At 39.9% G+C, this 13,969-nt stretch overlaps 1 pseudogene; it reads right to left on the bottom strand.

The window, feature by feature from the left end:
- Positions 1-949: 949 nt before the first annotated feature.
- On the bottom strand, positions 950-2,378 carry LOC104237301 (beta-amyrin 28-monooxygenase-like; annotated as a pseudogene).
- Positions 2,379-13,969: the final 11,591 nt, after the last annotated feature.

The raw sequence follows: 13,969 nt of genomic DNA, 5'->3' as shown, positions 1-13,969 counted from the left end.
TAGCTACCTTTTGATTTTTTATAGCCAAATATCTATTTATGGTCATTTCCTACTCTTAAGCCATAAAATAAGTTTGTATTATTTTTCTCTCTCATATCCCCTCAAATTTCTCCTATCCCCTACCCCATATCTATTCTCCCTCTCTCTCTACTTCGCGATCTCATATCCTCTTTTCTTCTTTCTTGTACAATTTCAACAATTGTACAACAACAATTACCTCCTCTTTTCTCCTTTGTCGCCGGCAGTGAAGGCCATTTCTGGTGTCGCCGGATTATAGGTAACTAATCCTACAAAAGGATAATAAGCCTTTGTCGCCGGCAGATTCTGGACAAAAGTTTCCCTTTTGTAGGATTACTACTTCTAGAATTCCCAAATTCAAAAATGGGGAAAAACGATTTCTTTAACCCCAAAGGTAGTTGCGAATCGAATCAAAGTTAAGGGCTTACAAAAGCTACGATGGTACTGCCAGATGTGTCAGAAGCAATGTACAGGATGCATGGGAACAGTGAGATTCAGGGTTTTTGCTTGGCGGCAGATTCGTCAAAAATTAGGGTTTGTTCTTAAACAAATACGGCGGATTTTGGGGCTGAGCAGCTTGATTTTCTGTTAATATATTTCAATGTATTTTCAACGTATCATGCTGTATTTTCATGTATTTCATTGTATTTATTGTTTTTTTTTCATCGTAATTCAATATATCTCATTGTATTCAATGTATTTCATTGTATTCACTGTCTTTTTTTTATTGTATTTCAATGTATCTCGCTGTATTATATGTATTTCATTGTATTCATTGTCTCGCTATATGCCATGAATGTATTCATATGTTTTTTTTAAATTAATTTGTTGAGTTATATTAGGAGTCTATTATGTTAATTGATTCACTTTCCGTTTTAAAAACAACGTAATCCCCTATTTCACGCCGTGAATACAGTCGAATACAATAATCTATCCAACTGTAATCCCATATTTCACTCCATGAATACAGTCGAATACACTCGAATACAACAACTGATTAGTTGGACTTCCCTGATTCACACCTATTTTTGCTACTGTATTCATGAATACAATAACTTAAATATATCAAATACATCTTATAACCTGAGAAAATGTATCTATAATCCGTAATATAGCAAATGATATCTATAGATGACAAATTACTAATAAAAAGTAGTGCTTATGAAAATTTCTCTATTTGTATTCTAAGATTATGCATTGTCTATAATAAACATGAGATATTTAACCTATCAGATTATGCATTGTCTATAATAAACATGAGATGATTAACCTAGAGATAAGGTAAACGACTTGCTACAACCAGTTAAAGTAAGCAGATTGTGTAAATAAGTTTTACAGTATCGGTTCATACGAGTAAAATTCAAAATTATAACTTTTCTTAAACTATGCTATGACGATTCATTCGCGCAACCTGGCAGAACTAGTAGTATCATGCCCACCAATCAACAACCCTAATATCTTATCAGCAATATCCAACTCATGCATAAATTTCCCACTTTCATCACACGTCAAGAACATGTGTACACGATATATCTTGATTTGATGATGCTTTCCCCTCACCCAAATCAATCTTTATTTGCTTAATAATTGCCACTGGCTTTTTCCTAATGAAAATAGAAGCCTTAATTGTGCGATTAAATGGTGTTCCAGGCAAATCTATAGCGACTGAAACCAAACCAGAAGCTAAAACATCAAAAGGGTCGGCAAATTTAGCTACATGGTTAGGATCTTCAACACTCACGAATAATCTACATGCTAAACAAAAAGTGTAACGTTTTGCTAATGGGAAAACAACAATTTGATCGTGATTTTCCCATCCAGAAGCAAAGTGACGTTGGGCTATATGGTCCATAATACCAACGTAACGCTGCAATGCTTCGGGTTTGAGAAAATTTTGAAGCATTTTTCTCATTTTAATAGCTTCTTCTTTGGAAGAAGTTTGTGTAGAAGATGGAAAGACTTTGTTCATGGAATTTGGCCACCATGCTTGTACCAATTTGTTTTCGCTTGAAAACAAGAATTTGTTACCATAGGCACCACAAAAAACAGCAGTTTGTTCACCTAAAGGCTGAGTTATAAAGACAATGGAAGAGTACTTAGCCATACTGTCGAAGATGAATTTTTCAGGGTGGCCTTTCCAACCACTTGAGAGAAACTCGAGGCCCTCTCCGACTACAGGCCACCCTGTTTTTCCCGGGGGAAGGCGGCTAGAGTAGCCAGAATTGTTCTTGTAGAAGAAGAAGTGAAGGGAGAGGGAGACTAAAAACACAAATAGGCAAAGAAGAGAGACATAGAAGAACTCCATGTCTTTGTTAGAAGAAATGCTCTTTGTGTGAGTTCGTTTCTTGGATGAGGTTGGATTGATGGCGAAAACTTAGGGAATATATTTAGGCACGTATACTTTGTGAAGTTGACATTATTATAAGGACTCTGAAGAAGGTAATACAATTTTCTTATTCTGTTTATTGTTTCTATTTGGTGCTGAGGGTGGTAGCCGGTAGGGGAGTCATTCACCTAATATGTCAATTTTAAGGTCAAGATAGGCCAACTTTTGTCATAAATTTGAGATGTCTAGATCCAAATTAGTGTAAATGTATTGGTGTAAGATCCTCAAAGCTATATATGCATAACTACGCATATCATAAAGTAATTCATGGTAGCTAACTAGATCCAGAAAACTTATAAATATACCAAAGAGGATAAATTCAACCATACAATAGGCTGTTGGGATCGAAATAACAAGGCGTCATGTGAAAGTAAAAAAGAAGAAGTAAATCTTGAATGACAATAAATCAGACGACAAAAGAAAAATATACAAAAAATAATATTAAAAAGAGGTTTGGTCAATTGACCTATAATCTTAAAAAATCTACTAGTATGAATGAGAGTACGAAAATATCAAGAGTTCTTATAAAAGTCCAAAATCTTTTCCTCCAAGAAAGGGGTTAGCGAAATATGAAAAATTTAAAATTTTCTTTTGAGAAAAGTAAAAATCAATTACGATAATTCAAAAGGTAAAATCCATATATGGTAAGTAAATCAGGGGAAAACCCTAACGATTCTCCGTTTTAGCCTAAATTTTCTTGACAAACTTGATTCGTCTTCCGTATATATTCTTCATGACTAATGGTTGTCATGGTTAAAAGTAGGTATAAGTTAAAAATTAGAGTCTTGTGCGTTAAAAGTGAGCACGAGTTAAAAATATAGGAGTCGTGCATTAAAAGTGAACAGGGTTAACAATGGAGTTGTGCGTTAAAAGTGGAGCTCATGCGTTAAAAAGTAAGCCTAAGTTAAAAACGATTTTTTTGGGATGCAATAGCAAAAACATTGAAAATATCATTGAAAATTTTCTCGACATTAGTACTTCAGACATATATGTTTTTGGACAAAAATCTTCATTATTGTCAATTTGGCTATAGCCTGATCTGAACCCGCCTTGAACTTGTCGTCATCCTCGCTGAACCATTGGCTCTAATATTACTTGTTGCGATCGAAATAACAAGGCATTATGCGCAAGTAACCTAGCAAACCTTGAATAACAGTAAATTAGATGCCAAAAGAAAAATATACTAACTGAGAATATTAGTACTAGGTTTGGTTATGGACCTATATCCATAAAAAATCTACCAATGTGAAAGAGAGTACAAAAATATCTCGAAATTTTTTTTTCCTTAAACAAGACTCTCAAAATCCTAAAGAATTGTATCATGGATGCTGCGTGTTGTGTGAGATCGATGATTTTCAATTAAAAATTTAAAATATTTTCCTCTAGAAAAGGGATTATCCAAATATTATATTTTCTTTTTGAGAAAAATAAAAATGCTTCGCCCTTCGTTTGAGAAGAACTAAAATCCAAATATAATAGGAAAATCAAGAAAAACCCTAACTTAGGCTATATCTTACATATGGAAATATGGTAGACACTATGGAATTTCAGGTTGTGAATGATACACTCCAAAGAGCAATTGGTACCTTATTGCTAAGGCTAATCTCAGTTTATTGTATATTCTTTCATATATAACCAAGTACAAAATATGATAACAACGTCCATTAATCTTAAATATTTGAAGCACCTTCTAAGAATAAGCTTTACATAATTTTTTAAATTACTCAAAGGACTCAGAAAGTAACTTGTCGATAGTCAAACAGGATTTGTTATAGAAAAGAGGAACATCACTTAGGTCGGGTCAAACAAGAAATTTAGGAGAGAAAAATCGTAAATTTCTAAATGACCTTTGAGTGGTAAAATCCTTAAAATCCTTCTATGCAAGTAAGCTCAACACGTAATTTATGACGCCAATCTATATCTATTTATCTATTTATATCTATATTATTATAAAAGTACGAACGTTCCATGCCAAAGACATATCTAGGATTTCAGAAGAATGAGTATTACTTTTTTTTTTTTTTAAATTCTTACGCGAGTTTAGCTACCTGTTTTGAGGTCTAACTAACCCAGATTTGCCATTTGGTTTGATTTTATTACTATGCTACATCTTGACGAGTAAACTATAATCTGTACCATTATCAACAATACCAATTACTCCCTCCGTTTCAATTTATGTGAACATGTTTGACTGGCCACGGAGTTTAAGAAAAAATAAAGACTTTTGGAATTTGTGGTCCTAAACAAGTCAAAAAGGGGCCCATTGTATTTAGAAAGGGGTCATTCTTTTTGGAACGGACCAAAAAGGAAATAAGTTCACATAAACTGGAACAGAGGGAGTATCATTTTATTTTCAACTGTGCGTAAATAGTTTTCAATAACATCATAATTTATAGATACAAATATCTTAATTTTATGTTGCAAAACTGTACAACCATTCAAATGGAGAATGGTAAATAAAGAAAAGAAAAAACTTGAAACTAAATTAGAATCACGTTTTCTTTTGAGTTTTGAAACTCCAGGAATAAACCATAAAAAGAAAATTTAAAAAAGGGCAAAGAAAAAACCCCAAATAAAAACAACAACAACAACAACAACCCACTATAATCCTACTTAGTGGGGTCTGGGGAGAGTAGTGTGTATGCAGAACTTACCCCTACCTGGGGTAGAGAGGCTGTTTCCAATAGACCCTCGGCATCCTTCCCTCCAAGAAACTTACCTCCTTGCTCTTGGGGAGACTCAAACTCACAACTTCTTAGTTGGAAGTGAAAGTTAATTACCATCAGAGCAACCCCTCTTGTTTTAAACCCCAAATAAAAAAGAAAAACTGAAATTCAATTAAAATAGCTCAAAGAGTAAACCAAAAAGAAAAGAACAAAAAGGAAAAGAAAGAAAGAAAGGAAACAGAAAGAAAAAAGATTTAATTGGAGAAAAAAGAGCATGGTTTTCGAACCCTTTACCTAGGGCAAGAAGTCAAAGGCGCAAATCTCAGCCAGTGCGCCAATAAGTGCTCTCATGAGCATGGGGGCATACCACAAAATATAAGAATATTTATCATAAAATAATCGAGAATGCACATAGCTTAGGGAGATGAGCATGAGTTCATGTGATCTATACTCATACACCTAGATTCGCCCCTGTTCTATGTTAAATATTGAACCATAAAAATATTTCCGAAGTATTAACCGACTTTTATACCTTTTATAAGGTAAAATTATTTCTTCAATAAAATACTAGCATTATATCTGTAATGTTTAGTGCCTACTTTACAGGAGTTTGAAGTCAAGTAACAATAGAATTTGTTTAAAGTCGTAGCTTAATATGAAGTTCTAATGCTATAACAATTCAACTTGGTCACGACAATTCTGGTTACTTGAATGATTTTGAATTAATCTCAATTTTAATTTTCTGGTCTTGTGTAAACGTGTAATACGATATCATTGAGTATTTGTGTCTGGTTAATTTTTTTTTTTTTGTTGCTAAGAGAGTGTTAATTTGAATAGGAGTCGATCAATTTAAGGTTTTGTAATAAAGGTGAGACATTAGAACCCATCCATAGTTGATTCTCTACCGAGACGGATTTCTCAATTGCGCCCTACTTGATATGAATTACAAGAGGTTAAGATGAGGAGGAATTTGAATTGTGATTGTAACGACCCGGTCGGTCGTTTCGAGAGTTATAGCCCCGTTCTCCAATTTCTTTCTTCTTTTATGTTCTACATCTATATTATGATATACTGATTAGTTGGTTCGGGTCCAGAGTGATTTCGGAGGGAATTGAGACACATAGTCTCTTAATTGAAAGCTTAAATTGGAAAAGTTGATCGGATGTTGACTTATGTATAAACGACCTCGAATTTGAATTTTGATAGTTCCTTTAGCTCCGTTAGGTGATTTTGGACTTCGGAGTGCATCCGGAATGTGATTTAAAGGTCCGTGGTAGATTTAGGCTTGAATTGGCGAAAGTTAGAATTTTGGCCGGAAGAGGAAATTTTGATATCGGGGTCGGATTGGATTTTCGGAAGTTGGACAAGGTTCGTGGTGTCATTTCTTACTTGTGTACAAAATTTGAGGTCATTCGGATGTGGTTTGGTAGGTTTTGTCATTGTTTGTGGAATTAGGAAGTTTAGAAGTTCTTTAGTCTTGAATCTGAGTGTAATTTGGTGCTTTGATGTTATTTTGAGTGATTCGAAGGTTCGAATAAGTTCGTATGATATTATGGTACGCGTTGGTATGTTTGGTTGAGGTCTCAAGGGCTAGGATGAGTTTCAGGTGGTTAACGGGATCATTTTTGGCTATGGTGAGATTGCTGATATCTCCTGTTGTTTTTTTTTCTAGTTTCCTCTTACACGTTCGCGAGAGGTCCTCGCGTTCGCGAAGAGTGTTTTTGAGATGATGAGGATTTGTTCTTCGCGTTCGTGAAGGAGAAGACGCGAATGCAAAGGTGTGGTCTGCATGTGAATCGCGAAAGCAGGAGTAGGGTCGCGTTCGCGAAGAGGAGAGAGGTAACTAGGGACCCCTAGCCTTTTCTTCTACGCGTTCGCGAGGTGATGGTCGCGTTCGCGAAGAGTTGGGCTGGTAAAGCATCACGTTCGCGAAGCAGTTGTCGCATTCGCGAAGAGTAAAGTAGAGAGGCACTCAAGTTGGTCTATGCGAACGCGAGAGGACGATCGTGTTCGCGAAGAAGGAAATCTGGGCAGACAGTGTTAAATTCAAAATCGAGGGTTTGAGTCCATTTTTCATATTTTGAGCTAGAGATCACCGATTTAGGTGATTCTCGACGGGATTTTCACGGAGTTGATTGGGGCAAGTGTTTCTTGCTTGGTTTTGGTTAAATTTCATAATTATATCTTTGATTTTATCATCTAATTTGTGATTTGAGGTGAAAAATTAGGAAAAAATGGAAGTGTTCTTTAGATGGATTTTTGAGGTTTTGAATGAGATTTTGAATGGGCTTTCGGGTTTTGTGACTTTTGACGGATTTCGAGACGTGGGCCTGGGTGCCGGGTTTGAGCTGATTTAGGATATTTGGCTATAATTTGGTAATTTTCTTGTGGAATTGATTCCTTTAGCCTATATTGATCGTATTTTATTGCTTGTGGCTAGATTCGGGACGTTTGGAGGCTGATATGTGAGGCAAAGGCATTGCGGAGTAGGATTTTGCTTTGTTTGAGGTAAGTAACAGTTCCAAACTTGGTTTTTAGGGTCTGAATCCCCAAATTATGTGATTTGTGATTGGTATTGAGGTGACGCACAAGCCAAGTGACGGGCGTGCGAGCATGCACCGTGAGAATTGTGTCCTGGGTGATTCCATGCCACCGTTTAGTAACTCTATCCTGTTAATATCCATGCTTACATCATGTGATAAAGTAATTGAGCTGTAAATCATGCTAGATACCATGTTTAGGCTTTATACTGGTATTGTTGGGACATTTAGTGATCGTTTCTTGCTGTCATCTCATTATTTTCATTAATATTCCGTACTCAATCATATTCATGCATTTTTATATCACATCTCAGTCTCAGTTAGTTATTGATTCATCATATCATTGTTCCGTGTTTGTTTTCATGATATTGTGAGCCCGTGGGTGAGACTGGAGAGATTGATGTCTGAGTGAGGCTGAGAGCCTGGTTATGGGTGACAGTTATGGGATCGGGCTGCATGCCGCAACGGTTATATTGATGATTATGATAGCACTTGGGCTGTAGGAACCCTTCCAGAGTCTATAACACACCCCTAGTGAGCGCGGATGATATTATTGAGGAAAGGATTTTCCGGACATGAATTTGTTCGAAGTACTTGATACCTGGAGATGGATTTCTCCACAGGGTTGGATTGCCCCTTTTTCCTCAGTATTGGGTGGCTTATCGTCAGTGTTATATATGTTCCGGGATGGATTTTTCTAGGCCAGATGGCCATATACTATACCGAGTGGTTGAACACTTGAGAGTGGGAGCACATGGTGCATTTCATACAGTCTGTTCATTGGCATGTAGAGATAGTTGAGTTGTATACCTTACACTGTTCCGATGTGTAATACTTTATTGCTTAAAGTTGTATATTTGACTTGAAAGCATGCCTATGTTTCTGCCCATTTATTTATGTTATACCTATCGAGGTTAAGTTCGTCACTACCTTTTAGTCCAAGGTTTGGACTTGTTACTTACTGAGTTGGTGTACTCACATTACTCCCTGCACCTCGTGTGCAGATCAAGGCGATACCGGTCATAGTGGTGGTTGCTGATTGAGGTTCTAGTATTGTCGAGGTAGCTGAATGACGTTCGCGGGCCTTGATTCTCCTTCTTTATATTTTGTCGTATTTTCAGTTTATTTCTCTAGACATTGTAGTGGACATTATTCTGATCAAGACGCTCATGTACTACGTGACACCCAGTTTTGGGCTGGATTGTTTCGTATTTTGGGATTTCTTATGTTTCAAACAATTTTCTTTAGATGCTTTTATTAAAGTTTTCAAATTTATTATTGTTGTGTTGAGTTTGTTGAGTTGAGGATGGACTAGTTCCATTATAGGCGCCATTACGACGGTTGATTTTGGTTCGTGACAAGTTGGTATCAGAGCCTAGGTTACATAGGTTTGACAATTCATGAGAGGGTTTAGTAGAGTCTCGCGGATTGGTACAGAGATGTCTGTACTTATCTTCGTGAGGCTGCAAAACTGTTAGGAAACTTCACATTCTTGAATTTCTATCATGCGAATCTGTTGATAGTAGTAACTAAACTTCTGTTATTCCATTCTCTCACAGATGGTGAGGACATGTGCTACTGGGCAGGATGGACAGCCATAAGTGCCACTAGTTGGGGCCATGAGAAGCTGAGGTTGCAGTAGTGGCTGTGATAGGGGTAGAGGTATAGCCCGCACAATAGCTAGGGCAGCACCTGCAGATCCACCAGTTGCCCCAGTTTAGGATCAGGTCCTAGTTGTGGATGCATCAACGGGACCAGCTCAGGCACCAGCTGTGCCCTTCGTGATCCCAGGTCTTCAGGAGACCTTAGCTCAAATTCAGATTGTGTGCACCAGTCTTGCTCAGGCGGTCTCTATTTTTACTACAGCAGCCACTTCCTAGGCAGGGGGAGGTACTCAGACGCCTGCCGCCTGTACACCAGAGCAGGTGGTACTAGGGCTCCAGACACTAGGGGCACCATCAGCCCTACCGATTGCACCTGCTCAGGACTATGTGGTTTCAGTCATGCCCGATGATGAGCAGGGTAGATTGGAGAGGTTTGGGAGGCTCCAGCCTCCAACTCTCAGTAGTGTAGAGGGCGAGGATGCCCAGGGTTTCTTGGACAAGTGTCAGAGGATTCTCCGTACATTAGGTATTCTAGAGACCAGTAGGGTCTCATTCACTACTTTTCAGTTCACTGGAGCTGCCTTCACTTGGTGGAAGGTCTATGAGAGGCGTAGGCCGGTTGGTGCAGCACCAATTACATGGTAGCATTTATCCATTCTCTTCCTAGAGAAGTATGTGCCGCAATATCGTAGAGAGGAGCTGCGCAGACAGTTCGAGAGGTTACGTCAGAATGACATGACTGTAGCGTAGTACGAGATGAGATTTTCTGAGTTAGCCCGTCATGCTGTTTGGTTGTCTCCCACAGACATGGAGAGGATCATGAGGTTCATTGATGGCCTCACATTTTAGTTGCGGTTGCTTATGACCAGAGAGAGGGTGTCTGGTGCTACCTTTGATGAGGTTGTTGACATTGATCGGGAGATAGAGTCGGTCTGTAGTCAAGAGTGGGTTGAGAGGGAGGCCAAGAGGTCTCGTGGTTCAGGTAGCCTTGGTGGTGTTCCGTCTGGGGGTTTGTTTCACCACGACGGATGTCATCCTTATAGGCATGCTCTGATGACCCACCCAGTTCATTGTGGTGCATTATTTGGCTATGGTTCTCATAGTTCTCAGTAGGGCCACTCATCTCTCAGTGCCCTTCCAGCTCAGAGTTCGTCTCAAGCACCATCAGCTCAGGGTTCATCCATGTCGGGTCCTTCTAGCAGGTATCCCAGTGCTCGGGGCTCCCTTCAGTCCCTAGTGGCCGGTAGAGGTTGCTTTGAGTGTGGAGATTTTAGTCATATCAAGAGGTACTGTCCCCGCCTTACGGGAGGTTCATCTCAGCAGAGGAGTTAGCCTTCGGCTTCAGCACCAGTTACTTCACCATAGGCCCAGCCAGCTCGGGGTGGACGTCAGTCAGCTAGGGGTCTCCCTAGAGAGAGATGCCGATCATATGGTAGTTAGGCCCGCTATGCACTCTCTGCTAGACCAGATGCCATTGCTTCAGTCACAGTGATCACATGCATTATCTCTGTATGTCATCGAGATGCTTCTGTATTATTTGACCATGGTTTCACCTATTCATATGTGTCGTCATATTTTGCTCATTATCTGCACATGCCCCATGAGTCTCTAGTTTCATTTGTTCGTGTATCTATACCGATGGATGATACTATTATTGTGGACTATGTATACAGGTCGTGTATAGTGACTATTGGGGGGGTTAGAGACTAGAGTTGATCAGTTGCTACTTAGTATGGTTGACTTTGATGTGATATCGATCATAGATTGGTTGTCTCCATGTCATGCTATTTTGGACTGTCATGCTAAGACGGTGACGTTGGCTATGCCAGGGTTGCCACGGATTAAGTGGTGAGGTTTATTGGATTATGTTCCCAGTAGAGTGATTTCATTCTTGAAGGCCCAGCGGATGGTTGGGAAGGGTTGTCTTTCTTATTTGGCCTTTGTGAGGGATGTTAGTGCAGAGACTCCTACTATTGACTCAGTTCTGGTGGTGCAAGATTTTCCTGATGTGTTTCCTGCAGACCTGCCAGACATGCCGCCGGATAGGGATATTGACTTCGGTATTGATTTCGTGCCGGGCACTTAGCCCATTTCTATTTCACCGCATCGTATGGCACCAGTGGAGTTAAAGGAATTGAAGGAGCAGCTTCAGGAACTCCTTGACAAGGGGTTTATTCGGCCTAGTGTGTCACCTTGGGGTGCACCAATTCTATTTGTAAAGAAGAAGGATGGCACTATGGGAATGTGAATTGACTACTATTAATTGAACAAAGTCACATTCAAGAACAAATATCCTTTGTCTTGTATTAATGATTTATTTGACCAGCTCCAGGGAGCGAGGGTGTTCTCCAAGATTGACTTGAGGTCAGGGTATCACCAGTTGAAGATTAGGGACTCAGACATTCTTAAGTTAGCTTTCAAGACCTGATATGGTCATTATGAGTTCCTTGTGATGTCTTTTGGGCTGACCAACGCCCAACAACATTCATGCATTTGATGAACATCGTGTTTCGGCCTTATCTCAACTCGCTCATTATTGTATTCGTTGATGATATCCTGGTGTACTCTCATATCCAAGAGGAGCACACCGAGCATTTGAGGGTTGTATTGCAGTGGCTGGGGGAGGAGAAACTTTATGCCATGTTTTTAAACTATAGGTTTTGGCTTAGTTTAGTAGCGTTCTTGGGACACATGGTGTCCAATGAGGGAATTTAGGTTGATCCAAAGAAGGTAGAGGCTGTTTAGAGTTGGCCCAGTCCATCCTCAGCCATAGAGGCTTAGAGGTTTTTTGGTTTGGCTGGTTATTACCGTCGGTTCATTTAGGGTTTCTCGTCTATTGCATCGCTCTTGACCAAAATTGACCCAAAAGGGTGCTCCTTTCAGGTGGTCGGATGAGTGTGAGGCGAGCTTTAAGAAGCTCAAGACTGCCTTGACCACAACTCCAATGTTAGTTCTGCCATCAACTCCTAGTTCTTATACCGTATATTGTGATGCTTCTAGGATTGACATTGGATGTGTTTTGATGCAGGAGGATAGAGTGATTGCTTATGATTCACGTCAGTTGAAGCCCCATGAGAAAAACTACCATGTTCATGATTTGGAGTTGGCTGCCATTGTTCACGCGTTGAAGATTTGGAGGCACTATCTCTATGGTGCGTCTTGTGAGGTGTTACTGATCATCGTAGCCTCCATCACTTGTTCAAGCAGAAAGATCTCAATTTGAGGCAGCGGAGATGGTTAGAGCTGCTAAAGGACTATGATATTACCATTTTGTACTATCCGGGAAAGGCCAATATGGTGACCGATGCCTTGAGTAGAAAGGCAGTGAGCATGGGTAGTCTTGCATTCCTTCCTATTGGTGAGAGACCCCTTGCAGTTGATCGGGCTTTGGCCAACTAGTTCGTGAAACTAGATATTTCGAAGACCAGTCGGGTCCTAACTTGTATGGTTTCTCGGTCTTCTTTATTCGATCGCATTAGAGAGCGCCAGTATGATGATCCTCATTTGCTTGTCCTCAAGGACAAGATTCAACACGATGATGCCAGAGATGTGACTATTGGTGATGATGAGGTATTTAGGATGCAGGGCCGAAAATGTGTGCCCAATGTGGATGGGCTATGGGAGTTGATTCTTGAGAAGGCCCATGACTCGCGGTATTCCATCCATGTGGGTGCCGCGAAGATGTATCAGGATTTGAGACATCACTATTGGTGGAGGAGGATGAAGAAAGATATAGTTGGGTTTGTAGCTCGGTGTCTCAACTGTCAGCATGTGAAATATGAGCATCAGAGATTGGGTGGCTTGCTTCAGATGATAGAGATTCCAGAGTGGAAGTGGGAGCGGATCACCATGGGTTTCGTACTTGGGCTCCCACGAACTTCGAGGAAGTTCGATGCTATTTAGGTGATTGTGGATCAGTTGACCAAGTCCACGCACTTCATTTCTGTAAGTACTACTTATTCTGTAGAGTGGTTGGCTGAGATTTAAATAAGAGAGATTGTTCGCCTTCATGGGGTGCCAGTTTCCATCATTTCAGATAGAGGCACACAGTTTACATCGCAGTTTTGGAGGGCCGTGCAGCGAGAGTTGGGAACTCAGGTTGAGTTGAGCACAACATTTCACCCTCAGACGAACGGACAGTCCGAGCACACTACTTAGATATTGAAGGACATGTTACACACTTGTATTATTGATTTTGGGGGTTCATGGGAGTAGTTTCTGCCACTCGTGTAGTTTGCTTACAACAACAGTTATCAATCGAGTATTCAGATGGCTCCATATGAGGCTTTATATGGGAGGCAGTGTAGATCTCTAGTGGATTGGTTTGAGCTGGGTGAGGCTAGGCTTTTGGGTACAAACTTGGTTCAGAATGCATTGGACAAGGTAAAATTGATTCAGGAGCGGCTTCACAGGGTGCAGTCGAGACAAAAGAGTTATGTTGACAAAAAGGTCCGTGATGTATCTTACTAAGGTTTCACCTATGAAGGGTGTCATGAGATTTGGAAAGAAGGGCAAGTTGAGCCCTCGGTTTATTGGGCCGTTTGAAGTGCTTCAGAAGATTGAGGAGGTGGCCTATGAGCTTACTTTGCCACCTAACATATTGAGTTTGCATCCAGTATTTCATGTTTCTATGCTTCGGAAGTATATTGGCGATCCATCCCATGTTCTGGATTTTAGCACAGTTCAGTTGGATGGTGATTTGACTTATGATGTGGAGCTGGTGGCTATTTTGGGGCGTCAGGTTCGAAAGTTAAG

This window comes from Nicotiana sylvestris, chromosome 5 (genome assembly GCF_000393655.2).
Source record: "Nicotiana sylvestris chromosome 5, ASM39365v2, whole genome shotgun sequence".
Classification (NCBI taxonomy): Eukaryota; Viridiplantae; Streptophyta; class Magnoliopsida; order Solanales; family Solanaceae; genus Nicotiana; species Nicotiana sylvestris.
The sequence above is the reverse complement of the archived record's forward strand: the minus strand, read 5'-3'. Positions and strand labels throughout refer to the sequence as shown.